Source organism: Lissotriton vulgaris, chromosome 10 (assembly GCF_964263255.1).
Source record: "Lissotriton vulgaris chromosome 10, aLisVul1.2, whole genome shotgun sequence".
NCBI classification, from domain to species: domain Eukaryota; kingdom Metazoa; phylum Chordata; class Amphibia; order Caudata; family Salamandridae; genus Lissotriton; species Lissotriton vulgaris.
In genome coordinates, this window is record NC_141698.1 from 914,451,600 (window position 1) to 914,464,039 (window position 12,440).

General features: G+C 44.3%; 1 protein-coding gene across 1 annotated transcript in view; it reads left to right on the forward strand.

Annotated features, from left to right (window-relative positions):
- The window catches only part of TMEM196 (transmembrane protein 196), a 299,739-nt gene that overhangs the window by 171,629 nt on the left and 115,670 nt on the right, over positions 1 to 12,440 (forward strand). The window lies entirely within an intron of this gene.

Here is a 12,440-nt window from a genome sequence, read left to right on the forward strand (position 1 = left end):
TGCCCTGCAGAAGGTACGCCACCCCAGAGTGGACTTATCTAGCAGATGTCTTGGGGACAGAAATCTGGGAGAGTGAAGAGCGTGAAAGTAATCGATCTCGATCCATTTGTGGCAGTGGAGATATGGATGTTGACGCCGGGACTCGAGACTGAGGGGTTACTGACTTTCACACTTCCCATACCCCCATACTTGAGTCGGATTAAAGATTTAGTGTTGAACAGATTACAATTTCCAACATTTGGTCATCAAATATCAGAGGAAGAAGATAAAGTCATTCGTTTTGAATTGTTGGAACTTGTTGCAAGAGCTGCAGGTGCGAGAATAATTGTTGATGCATAAAAGACTTTTGTATATAAGCTATAAAGAAGAAGATAACTTAGCACCGAGTGGAAAGAAGAATAAAATTAGGGATTACATTTAGAGGACGGAGAAGGGTTAGGGTTGTCTGTTGCTAAAAGAGAGAAAGACATTGTTGCGAAAAAGAGACTTTTTGATAAAGAACACTTTAAAGACTGAGAAAGCAAATAAAGCAAACAAAGATTGGAAAAGAAAAACTTTTCGCAAAAGAAGGAGCTAAGCTGTTTGATAACATGGAGAACGGCAACCCAAACCGAAAAGCTAGATGTATAATAGGTACACTAATAGCAGTAGTAATTTTTCTCATAATTACAGTAGTGACAATATCATACATAATAGGACATGAAAGTGATAAAGAAACAGCAAATGTAAAGCCTGTAACGACTTTGAGACCTGCTCTCGTGGGGGAAAGGAACGAGGAGAGCAATGTTATGCGTGAAAAGGCGTTATTGGCAGATGAAGCTCGTAGATTACATGTAGACGAGTCACAGGGAAATTTTAGGTCAAACGCATATGCTAAACTGTTATACGAATATATCGATGCCATGGAGGCCAAAGATTGCTATGTTTGTATGCAATTGCCGGCTTCTGTAGACGAAGGCATTAGATATCATCATCTCCCACTGACTTATGGGATAACATGTAGTTTACTGCTTAGTATATTTTATGGTAGAGAAGGATTTGAGTACTACTTTTCAAATTATGATTCGGTACTGCCTGAGGTTCCGAATTATAAGCAAATGAATAAGTGGGACTATTACAAAAAGGAGGATAGACTAGCCAAATTCTTTCTTCCTTGGGATACACTAGATACATCATATGCACGCAGAAATAATCTAACTTGCAAGGTGTCAGAGGTTGAAAAAAAGTTCATAGGACAAGTAGATGATAGATATAGAAGGCAGAAGATTCTAAAAATGTCAGGACAATGGAAGACGGATTGGACCGAAGAAGAGAAGGCACATAAAAAGAAGGGTAGCAATGGTCCAATAGCATTGGATAGGACGCAGAAAGGAAAGTTATGTTTAACTCGAAGCAAGACGTATTACGAGAATGTATTTGTAGGTGAAGTAAATTGCGAACATGCTTTTAGATTGGAGTACTATACGAAAGATTTCATGAAAGGGATGCAAGCTATTCCGAATGTGTATTTTGTATGTGGAAGAAATGCCTATGTAAAACTACCTGACAATTGGTATGGTTCGTGTTACTTGGCAATTGTCTTCCCCAAAATATATCATGCAAAGGATGTAGCGATAATAGAAGGAAAGGCTTTGAGGAGAGCGAAAAGGGAAGTAGGAGATGCAGAAGTAGTAGGAGATGTATTTGGAGCAATGTTTCCTATGTTAGGTTTAATACTTAATGATGTTAAGATCAGGAGACTAGCTACAGTTGTAGATAGATTATCTGCAAGTACTGCAAGGTCATTAATGTTAGTAGAAGGCGAGATGCAGTCGATTAGAGCAATGGTTCTTCAGAACCGACTTGCTTTAGATGTACTGCTAGCAAAAGAAGGCGGAGTTTGTAAGGCTTTAAAGGTCCAGGAATGTTGTACTTATATTCCTGATAATTCAAAACCACTTGAGAAAGTCATACGGAACATTACACAGATTCATCAAGAGATCGAAGATTTATCAAAAATAAATGTTTGGGAAAAAGTTGGTCATGGAGTAGGAAAGGTTGGGAGTTGGTTTGCCAACCTTGGGAAAAGCATAGTATGGTACATAATAAAGCCTGTATTGATAGTATTAATTTGTATAATCACATTGTTAGGTTTAGTAAAATTATATAAATGGTATAGGTCGAACCGGTTACAACGAACAATGAGAGAGCAAGAAAGGAGATTAGCTGCTTTACGAGATCAACAGTACAAAAGCTTAAGAGCTCTCGAGACGATGAAAAGAGGGAATATTGTAACTAGTTCTGTGTAGAGATATTGTTCAAATTTCATTTAGTGATGACTCCTAGAAGTCATCAAAGGGGGGACTGAGAGAGCGCAAATTTGAACAAAAATTAGGTATAGGGCATATTCACAAGCACATCGTGTAAATGTAGGAATGAAGTACATATTGTAACGTAAAGTTGACACTTATAGCGTAAAGTTAACCGATGTAGTCAAAAGTAATATAGGAAATGTAACTGTATTCACTTTAGAACATGCATTAGATTTAGAAGGCCGTATATATAATGGGCTAATGTAGAAATGTATGGAAATGCGTATGAAATGTATAACGTGCAAAGTAGAATTCATGTACGTGTGTAACTTTTAAACGGAGAAGCAGCGAGAAATGAAACGTGAAGAAATGCATAGAGCATGTATAAAACGATATAGCGAATAAGAATATAAAGTTATACCCTATGTAGTTTGTATACAATGTATAATGTATTCATATATGTGTAACAGACTTTTGCTAAAATACGTGTATATAACTGTGTGTTAAAGGTTATACTGTGTAAAAGGCTTTTGTAAGAATGTTAGGAAGGTTTAGGTCATTTGTGATTTTAACCTGACTGACCAAGGGTTCACGGGAGTGTAGTCCGCTGTATGTAATTTAGTGGGCTCACAGGAGTCGTGAATAGCTTTGCTGTGAACGTGAGAGCCAAGAAGTCTAGCACTTACTAGATTTAAGGTGACAATGCCGGACGGGGCTTATTGCCTGAACGTGATGAGAAGCGCTAAGAATTTGAAACTTGTTTTGAGAAGTCCATTCACAGGACCTAGAAGGGTCAACATCACAGTCGTAGTTTAAAGTTCTGTTGACGATGTTGACTTGTGCTCTGAAATGTCAATTATAAATTTGAATGAAGTCACCAATAAGAAGATGAAGATGACATCTAAGGAGAAAGGTCAACTTAATGGACGACGCAAAGAGATGAAGCAATGGAAGAAGCCAGAAGCTGACATCATCGGGGAAAGTCCGTGGTGGGCGTCAAGGGGCGTTTCACCCACACTGTGATTGTGTATTTTAGGGACAGCACCCCGGGGAGGAGGTAGCAATGAGCAATTGGAGATTAGGAACAGCGAGGCGAATTGCTCAGAGCGAGGGCAAAGGTAGATGCCTTGAGCAGATGCGCTGAGAGAGATCACAGAGCACAAGAGAGCAGTAGGCCGAGGACCCTTAAGAAGAGCGGATGGGTAGGCAGAGAGGGTACTGCTTCTTAAACTTAGGTTACCTTTAGAGGCTAAGAGAGTTTGAACTTCTTTGGGAGTCAAACTGCTGACACCTTTTTAGGTTAGGAACTTGCGAAGTAGGGATGTCACATAGCATAGAGTAGGGACAGATTTAATTTGATTATTTTCTCTTTCTGTAGATGACGCCAAGGAACCACTTCACATCGATGTTTTAAATTGCAGATTCTGGAATTGATTTTGTATTCTTTTGTATATCTATTGAGATTTATCCTGAGAGGATTGTATCGTCTTTAACTTTGACTTTTATATAAAACTTTCAAACTTTATCAGTTGTAAGTGGTTCTTCGGAGTGGCGTCAGTTAATGGGGTTTGTCTAACCTATGCGGGGGTTGTCTTTTACTCAATGACAGATACTAGCGGTCCAAAATAGATGAATGAGATAAGTTATTAAATTGATCATAAATTGATATCAAAATCTCATTCCCCGCAGGTTCAATAATCTTGGCATGCACAAGGGAAGTCAAACTCAAAGGCTCAAACTGCGACCACCTTTCTCCTTCTCCATATCTTCTTCATCTGGCTAGCTTCCAGGCCAATCAGATGCTGAGCCTCTGTATGAAATTGCAGAGTACAATTGTAAGAAAAAAAGATAAAACATAGTGACGAGAGGGAGTGTGTTTGCTAAGCAATTACCACTCAGCTCACTTGCACATGTAAATGGGGGTTGTTTATGCTACCCTCCTGTAGCTTCTGTTGAGGAGAAGAGAGGCGTGTAGGCACTATGTCCACATTTCCTGACTCTTTGGACTTGTTGAAGGTTTTCACGCAAGTGAATTTGCAGAAGGGTGGGTCTGAAGAGCTTAAGCAGGTCAATTAGGCTTTTTCTGTAATGGCCAGCACTCAGGTCCACATTTAGAAGCAGCACAGCAGGGTTCACAGATTTTTGAAATGTTTACTGTCTGCAGTGCATTCACTACTACGTCACTCTACAGATTAGTGAGTAAGATGCCTACTGAATGTCTTGACATGCTGTATAGTTTAGGTTGGTTAGAGTGAACACTAGAATTTTTGCAAGCAGCTCTGTTTTATCCATTTATTTTTTAGTTTATTATATATCTCCTACTAGATCCAAGTTAGGTAACACAGTTCTTCACATAGAGTATAATAGTGAAAAAATATTAACAATAAGAGCAGGGAGGATATGCACCAAGTAATCCCATTGGTGGAGGGTTGACCTAACAAAGCTGCAACTACCAATAAATCGAGGGGGCTTGGAGCCCTATCCTTTAAAACATACTTTCTGGCAGCTCAACTCCAATGGCTATCGCACTGGATAGCGGGATGCTTTCTAGAAGAGACAAGCTCAGAGACAGGACCCCTGTCAATACCAACACTAAGATGCCTGCTCCTGCCCGGCTCCCAAACGGTTTTGACTCATCCCATACAAGCAGCAATCTCTAGATCCTGCATGTTACAAATCGACAGCCTTATGCACGTAACACCATTATACACCCCCATGTTGCAACTAGCACGGCTGCCCCAAGGCAGTGGTCACTACAGAATCCAAACAATGCAGGTATGGACTGGCTACGCGCTCCTCGAGATGGACAACTTCTTACGTATTACTGTATAGCGGAAGAAAGCGGACTCCCACATGGGTAATTCCTCCTGTACAGAAAAACTGTCTCGGACTGTCAACAGCTATGGGACCTATCGAAAGGGGAACCTACAACAAATCCGGTGCTGCACACCATCCTATCCCTGGGATCAAGACAACACCTTAACACGTATATATATAAAGCCATTCAAGAACTTACAGCCACCCCACTTACCCAACTCAGACAGAAATGGAAAGAATTTGGGCAACCACTACATGACAAGGACTGGAAACACGCCTCAGAGTACCCCAAGAAAGTGTCCGGAAACCCACTATTTAAATATTCAATTCTACATACTACACTGCACGTACTTAACTTCAGCTCAACTCCAACACTTCTACCCTGAGATACAATTCCTCTGCCCACGCTTCCAGCCCCCAAACGCTGCATTCTAGCACATGTTCTGTAATTGCCCTACTTTGCAACCCTATTGGGGTACAATTCACTGCATATTGCAAGAGATCACAGGTGTTAGCGACATGGCCTCTTGGTAAACTAGTACACTAGGAGTGACCTGATGCCGGGAACCGTAAGGTGGAGACATGGTTTGCATCACTGGCCCTCCTGTTGGCAAAGTGAGGCATCCCGATGCACTGCTGTGCACCCAGAGGGCCCCCACTTTCAGCCTGGATGGGAGCTGTAAATAAATGCGGTACAACAGAGGAGGACGCAATAAGATACAAGGAGGACAGGGGAATTAGCCACTGCCATATCTCCACAGAATGGGCTGCACTTCTTTAATGCTTCTGACAATAGGTGACCGTAACCCCATCACCCACAACTCCACCAACCCTAACTGGGACACCAAAGCCAGAGTACTCGACACAAATGAAACCTGCTTCAGCAGACCCCCGCCCAACACTATACTCATGGACATCCCGCTCAACCCATAAGAAAACAGATTCCCCCATATCATAACAAAACATATGGCACTCCCCACAGCAACCACCAACGACAGGCCTGCAGAGGCCCACCCCTAACCCCAATCCCAATTACACCCCCCTAGTTTAATCCCACATTAGGAAAGGACTAGCCATTCCCAACTCCCCTCCTTGATGACATCACAGGCAGATCCATCTTCCCAGGGGGTTCTAAATTTATCTTCAGAATACTTTAACTCATATTAATCAGTAATAATGTATTCTTGTATACCTGTCCTATGTAAAAATCTCTGTTGTATGATTCCACAACGCATGCCCCTACATCACATGCCTTCACAACACGGTTGTGATAATGCAAGTGTTGTTACAAGGCGTTACCAATAAAAGGCAAACTTCAACCATGCATTTACTGTTAGAACGCATGCCTTTACAATGAATTTTGTTGTAAAAGCAGGTTTTCTAAAAGCATAAGCGTGGCTAAAGTTGTGATTGAAAATATAAGTATTTTACAGGTATATATAAACGCTACATATGTATACAATATAGCTTTGTATTTCCTTGTAAAATACATATAATTTCTTAGTAATGGCATGCATGGTAATGTATAAAAATATGTGCAAGACAAAACTAATGTACTTACTTTTATATATGTTTTTATATATTCCACACTCAAGGATGTCTGTTGAAATATATATAAATCCGACAACCCCTCAGCCCCTACCCATCCTAAACCCTAAAACGCTTGCAATTTGATTCTTTGATAGCAGAAGCTGCGGGTATCACGATCGGAGGAGAACCACGCTCCCACAAGCCAGCAGGGCAGAGAGACGCCCTCCCGACATGCCCAGCCCAAGTGTATTTCATCTGCACCATGGTCCCGCCTCGTAGAGGGTCATCCTCATCAGGTGCAAATTGAAATTAGACCCCAGGTATCCCTTGTAGGAGAGAATGCTCTATCTCCTGTGCAGAATACTGCGGCAACCAGGATGGAAGGCCCGGAACCCCCAAACCCGTTCCGTAACCTGCCAAAATAGAGGGACAGAGGCTGCGGTAGCATCAGTCAAAAGGAAGCGTGGGGACAAGAGGAACAAGAGGAAGGCTAAAATGCAAAAATGTAATGGTAGGGGAAAGGACCAATTGCACATGGCTGTAGCGAGTCCAGTGGCGGAGCAGCTGCAAGATTATGTATCTAGGGTATCCTCAGACTTTAATGACCCCTGCCATACGGACTTGGGGGATGATTTCTGGGCCAAAATGGAAGGTATTTTTGTCAAGACCTGCGGCCCTTTGCACGATAGACTTAATGCTATTGAAAATAGACTTACTTGTTTGGAACATTTGCATTCTATCGTGATAGGGGAGGGGGCTGTTCCTGATCCAGTACCAACTAAGGGTTTCACAGTGAGGCTCCCTGAATCGAACATTTTGTCCTGTGACTCCCCGGTACCGCCAACAGACAAGCCCATGGTCCCGCTACCCCAGAGACACCAGGTGTGTAGCCAGGGGGATTTGGCAGTTGAGGGCATCACCGGGCACATAGAGGGGCACAGACCTCTTGAGCAGCAAAGGGATGGCGGGATCGAAAATTCACACGCTAGTTCTTCCAAGAGGTTAACATTGAATCCCCCATCCCATACTGTAGAAACCTTTTGTCTGAAGCTCCCACCCGAGACCGCCCAGTATGTGGTTGTCCTTGCTGGAGTGCCAGCTCTGAACCAAGAGAGCTGGGAGGATTATGTTATCCTTAAGAACAAATGCATACATTTGCTCAACCATAATAGGCCACTACCACCTCACGTATCTAGCGAAATTTTGTTTGTGCGCCGTGTAGGTTGGGTGGGCCCACAGGTGAAAGATATTGCGGGTGACTGCATAGTCATAAATTTCAGGGATAGTAGCGTGGTGGACTACATCTCTAAATGGGCCCCAGGGTGCTCTGGAACACAGGTTCAATCTCTTCACCTCTCTTATTTCTACCCCACGCCAAATAGGGTGAGAGGGTTACAGAACAGGGGTGACCAGGGTAGCTTGGGCTCTAGACTACACGATACACAGATCCCCTGGATGAGGAATAACAACAACGGCCCTTGTAGCGATTTGCTCGCTGTCACTAATAGATTAAGTGTGCTAGATCAACTGGATTGATGCCCCTCCAGGGGGGCCCAGGTCGGCCACCCACTGGGGGAAAGGAGGGCCAGTCTATTGCCGCCATGGAGGTTGAGGATGGGCCCTTAGTCAGTGAGCCACTGGAGGTAGGGTGGTCACACTTAGCCGACACATCAGAGGACGTGCCTGTTTGGCGTGATAGCCCGAATGTAGTGGGTTGTGAAAATAGGGTGGGGTCAGGACAGGATCGTATCAAAATTCTCTCCTGGAATGTGGCTGGTATTAAAAACAAACTGCTGTGCCCGGACTGGGGAGCTTTTGTGGAAAGCAGCGATGTTTGCTTATTCCAGGAAACTTGGGCATTGGTAGGTGAGCAGAGGTGCGGGTACGCAACTTTTCATGTACCGACAGTAAAGAAGGGGAGGGGTAGACCTTCAGGGGGCCTCAGTATCTGGGTTGGTACACACCTGGGGGAGCAGGCGGTCTAGATTCCCACTGAGTCACTAGATGTGCAGTGTGTGTTACTTACACTTCCTGGAAACAGGCAAGCTGTGCTAATTAACATCTACTCGAGACCCACAGCAAGTGGGAAGGAGTCACCAACAATAGACCAACTTGCGCAGTTCATTCTAACTCTGGACCCAGCAATAATGATAATTGTGGGTGGAGATTTTAATTGCCAGTTTGAGACACTCACTGACTCATCCCGCGACGGTCCATACCAGTTCTGGCTCATCCCTGAACCGCAGATTTTGGTGATGAGAGCTTGGACCCCTCTGGTGCTACAGATTAACTCTCTTATTTTGTCAACCTCTCTTAGAGTCTGTAATTGGAGGACCAATTCAGATAGACCAACCCAAATGACATTTAATAGGGAGGGACAAAATTCCATCCTGGTTTACATCCTGGTGGAAGCTAAAGCCTGGGTTATGGTCTCAGACTTTAAAATCTTTTCTAGGGAAGATAGTCACCACAATCATGTATCTGAAACCTGAGAGCCTGGACCTCACAAACCCAGGTCCCGACCCAAATCTAATCACCCCTCCACTATCCCTAACTAATAACAGGTGGAGAGTCAAGTGGCCATATATATTGGGTTCTCCTAACAAATTGGCTGATGTTTATCGAAGGGCCCTGCCCCACCTTTGCAATATGGCAGAGGTGGAGGAAAGTGCAGTAGTCAGTAAAGAGCCCCTAACTATCCATCAGGGACTTGTCCGGGACCTTGGTGGCGTGTTCCACCCAGAGAGCAGACCCAAGGCGACAACAGCCACAGCATACCCATTGTATAATGCCAACTGTAGGAAAGCGAAAAATGATCAGGTCTGTGCTGTCAGGCTGCAGGATAAAGATAAGACCAGGCTTTATCGGCGCTTGTACAAGTTGGCTACGAAGAGGGCTAGAAAGGAGAGGGAGGTGGACAACTGGGAAGACCTAAGAATGGCTCTTTAGACCAAAGACTCCAAATCATTTTAGTCAATCGTCACTTGTGGGAGTAAGGAAGGAAAACGGACGAATGAACCTAATATAGCAGCTTCGGCTTGGGAGTCACATTTCAGGGGACTGTGCTCCACCCCGAGCAATGATAAACCTGAGATTCCTCTCCCATGCCCCCCCCATGAGTATCGACTGGAGGGGGCCTGGGAGATTTCACTTGCAGGGGTTGAGTCTGCCATTCTGAACCTGCCACCAAACAAAGCCGCTGGCTTGGACAAGCTACCGGGAGACTTGTACCGCTCAGAGCCGAATATATGGGTCCCCTACTTTGGTGTTCTATTTAATGGCATTTTAAAAGGCATGGATCCGCCGGATTCATGGCGGGGTGCAGAAATTGTCCCCATCTACAAAAAAGGTTGCCCCTTGAAACCATCCAACTATCGGCCAATTAGCCTCATAGATGTCAGCCAAAAACTGCTGGGACGCATTATCCTGGGCAGGATACAGTCTTGGATGGAGGAATATGAGGTTTTGTCTACCTTCCAGGCTGGCTTCAGGCATGGAACATCAACTGTGGACCCATTATTTAGACTCCAAGTCTTATTCTGGAAAACAGTGACTGTAGAGGGTGGCAGCCTCTACATGATCTTTGTAGACTTGAGTTCAGCATTCGACCTAGTGCCCAGAGGTAAACTCTCGAAAGTATTAAATGAGTTGAGCCTACCAGGTTACCTCCTTATTGTCCTAGTCAGGCTCCACACCGGTAATTTTGCTCAGGTGAGGTGCGGAAGGCAGGGTGAACTGTCGTCTCGCTTTCCGGTCGGGCAGGGTGTCCGCTAGGAATGTGTACTGGCGCCCACCCTTTTTTGCCTGTACATTAATGGCCTGGTGGATCACCTGCTTGGGATCGGGGACATAGACGCACTGAGGCTAGCTACGGAGCGGGTGCCCGCTCTGATGTTTGCGGACGACACTTTGTTGTTGTCCAAAACATTGAAGGGCATCCAGCGCACCCTGGATGGCTTTGCTGCCTTCTGTGTCTCGCGGGGCCTGGAGATAAACTTGGATAAAACTAAGTTTATGATATTCAATCCCCCGAGGCAGACACGCCCGAACCCGCTGTTGGGAGGAACTCCCCTAGAGCGAGTTAAAACCTTTGAATATTTGGGCATTACCTTCGGTGAACACTTTCAATGGGACCCGCAGTTGGCTAAAGCTACGCTTAAACTAACAAGAGTGGTGGGAGGGATGCAGAAGTTCCATCTAGAGTCTGAGTTCAAACCGGCAGCCAAAGTCATAGAAATCTACAGTGTACAGTCTAGGGCAGCTTCCCTCTATGGGGCTGAACTTTGGGGGCACCAACATTCCCCCAGCTTGGCCAAGGTTGAACATACCTTTTTAAGGAACATAATGGGACTCCCTGTGAGTACCCCACTCGTCCCACTGCGTTTGGACCTAGGGTTGCTTCCCATTGAAGAGGTTATGTCATCACGCCCTTTAACATCTGGAAAAGATTTTGATCCGTCCCGGAACTTGGGTCCTACAGAAATGAATTTAAGGATATTTGGGATGCTTTGAGAGGCAAGAAGATTAGGTGGCTGTCCCATATAAAGCTCATTAGTAGCAGGATAGGCTTACCCAAGCTTTGGGAAACCCCGAACGTTGCCTGTCTGGAGATCACCAAGGCTGAGGTGATTCGCCATTATAAGAACAAGAATCTAGCCACCCTTCAGGTGAGCTCTGGGGTGGGAAGACTGACCACGGAGTTCCTTGAGGAAAAGGCAGAATATAGACGAGAAGGGGAAGAATTTTTGGACGTGGTATTTCCTGCATTATCAAGAAAACTCTACATGCAATTTAGATTGGGCACTCTGCCTTTTAGAGATTTCTCCAGTAAATGGGATAAAAGCAATCAGAAAGAATGCCCAGCTTGTGGATATCCCTTGGAAAATGACAAACATGTTTTTTTTCTTTTGCCCAGGGTATCAGGGTGCACGTAAGTACTGGCTGATCCCTATTTGTCATAATCTGGGATTCCGGCAGTGCTCAAGCGCAATGAGAGTCTTAAAATATGACACCCACCCTCCTATCGTATTTGCTGTGTCGCGCTTCCTGAATGCAATGTGGTATCGGCGTAGGAAATGAATTAGCGCCTAGTATGTATTTTTGCCACAATTAAATGGTAGTTCGATAATGGAACATAGTTTAATTCTATTTTATTATCTATCTGATCTTACTGTAAAAGTAAGTTATATTTATTGTCTTAATAATTGTATTGTATACTTTTTTATGTGCTTTTATGGTCCTTTGAGGCCGAAAGGAAGTTATCGAACTGAACTAAAACTACCCTTGCCATTCCAAAACCCCTACCCTCCCTAAACCCTAAAACTACCCTTGCCACCCCAAAAGCCATATCCACACTAAACCCTAAAATTACCCTTGCCACCCATAACCCATAGCCACCCTAAACACTAAAATTACCCATATCACCCCAACACCTTAACCCACCCTAAGCTCTAAAATTACCCATGCTGCTCCACAATCCATACCCACCTTAAACCCTAAATTTACCCTTGCCACCCCAAAACCCCTACCCACCCTATACCCTAAAATTACTCTTGCCACCCCAAACCCCATAGCTATCCTAAACCCTAAAATTACCCTTGCCACCCCAAAACCCATATCCACCTAAACCCTAAAATTACCCGTGCTATCCCAAAATCCCTACCCACCATAAACCCTAAAATTTCCCTTGCCCCCCCAAATTCCATAGCCACTCTAAACCCTAAAATGACCCTTGCCAACCCATAACCCTTACCCACCCTAAACTCTCAAATTACATGTGTCACCACAAACCCATAAACACTC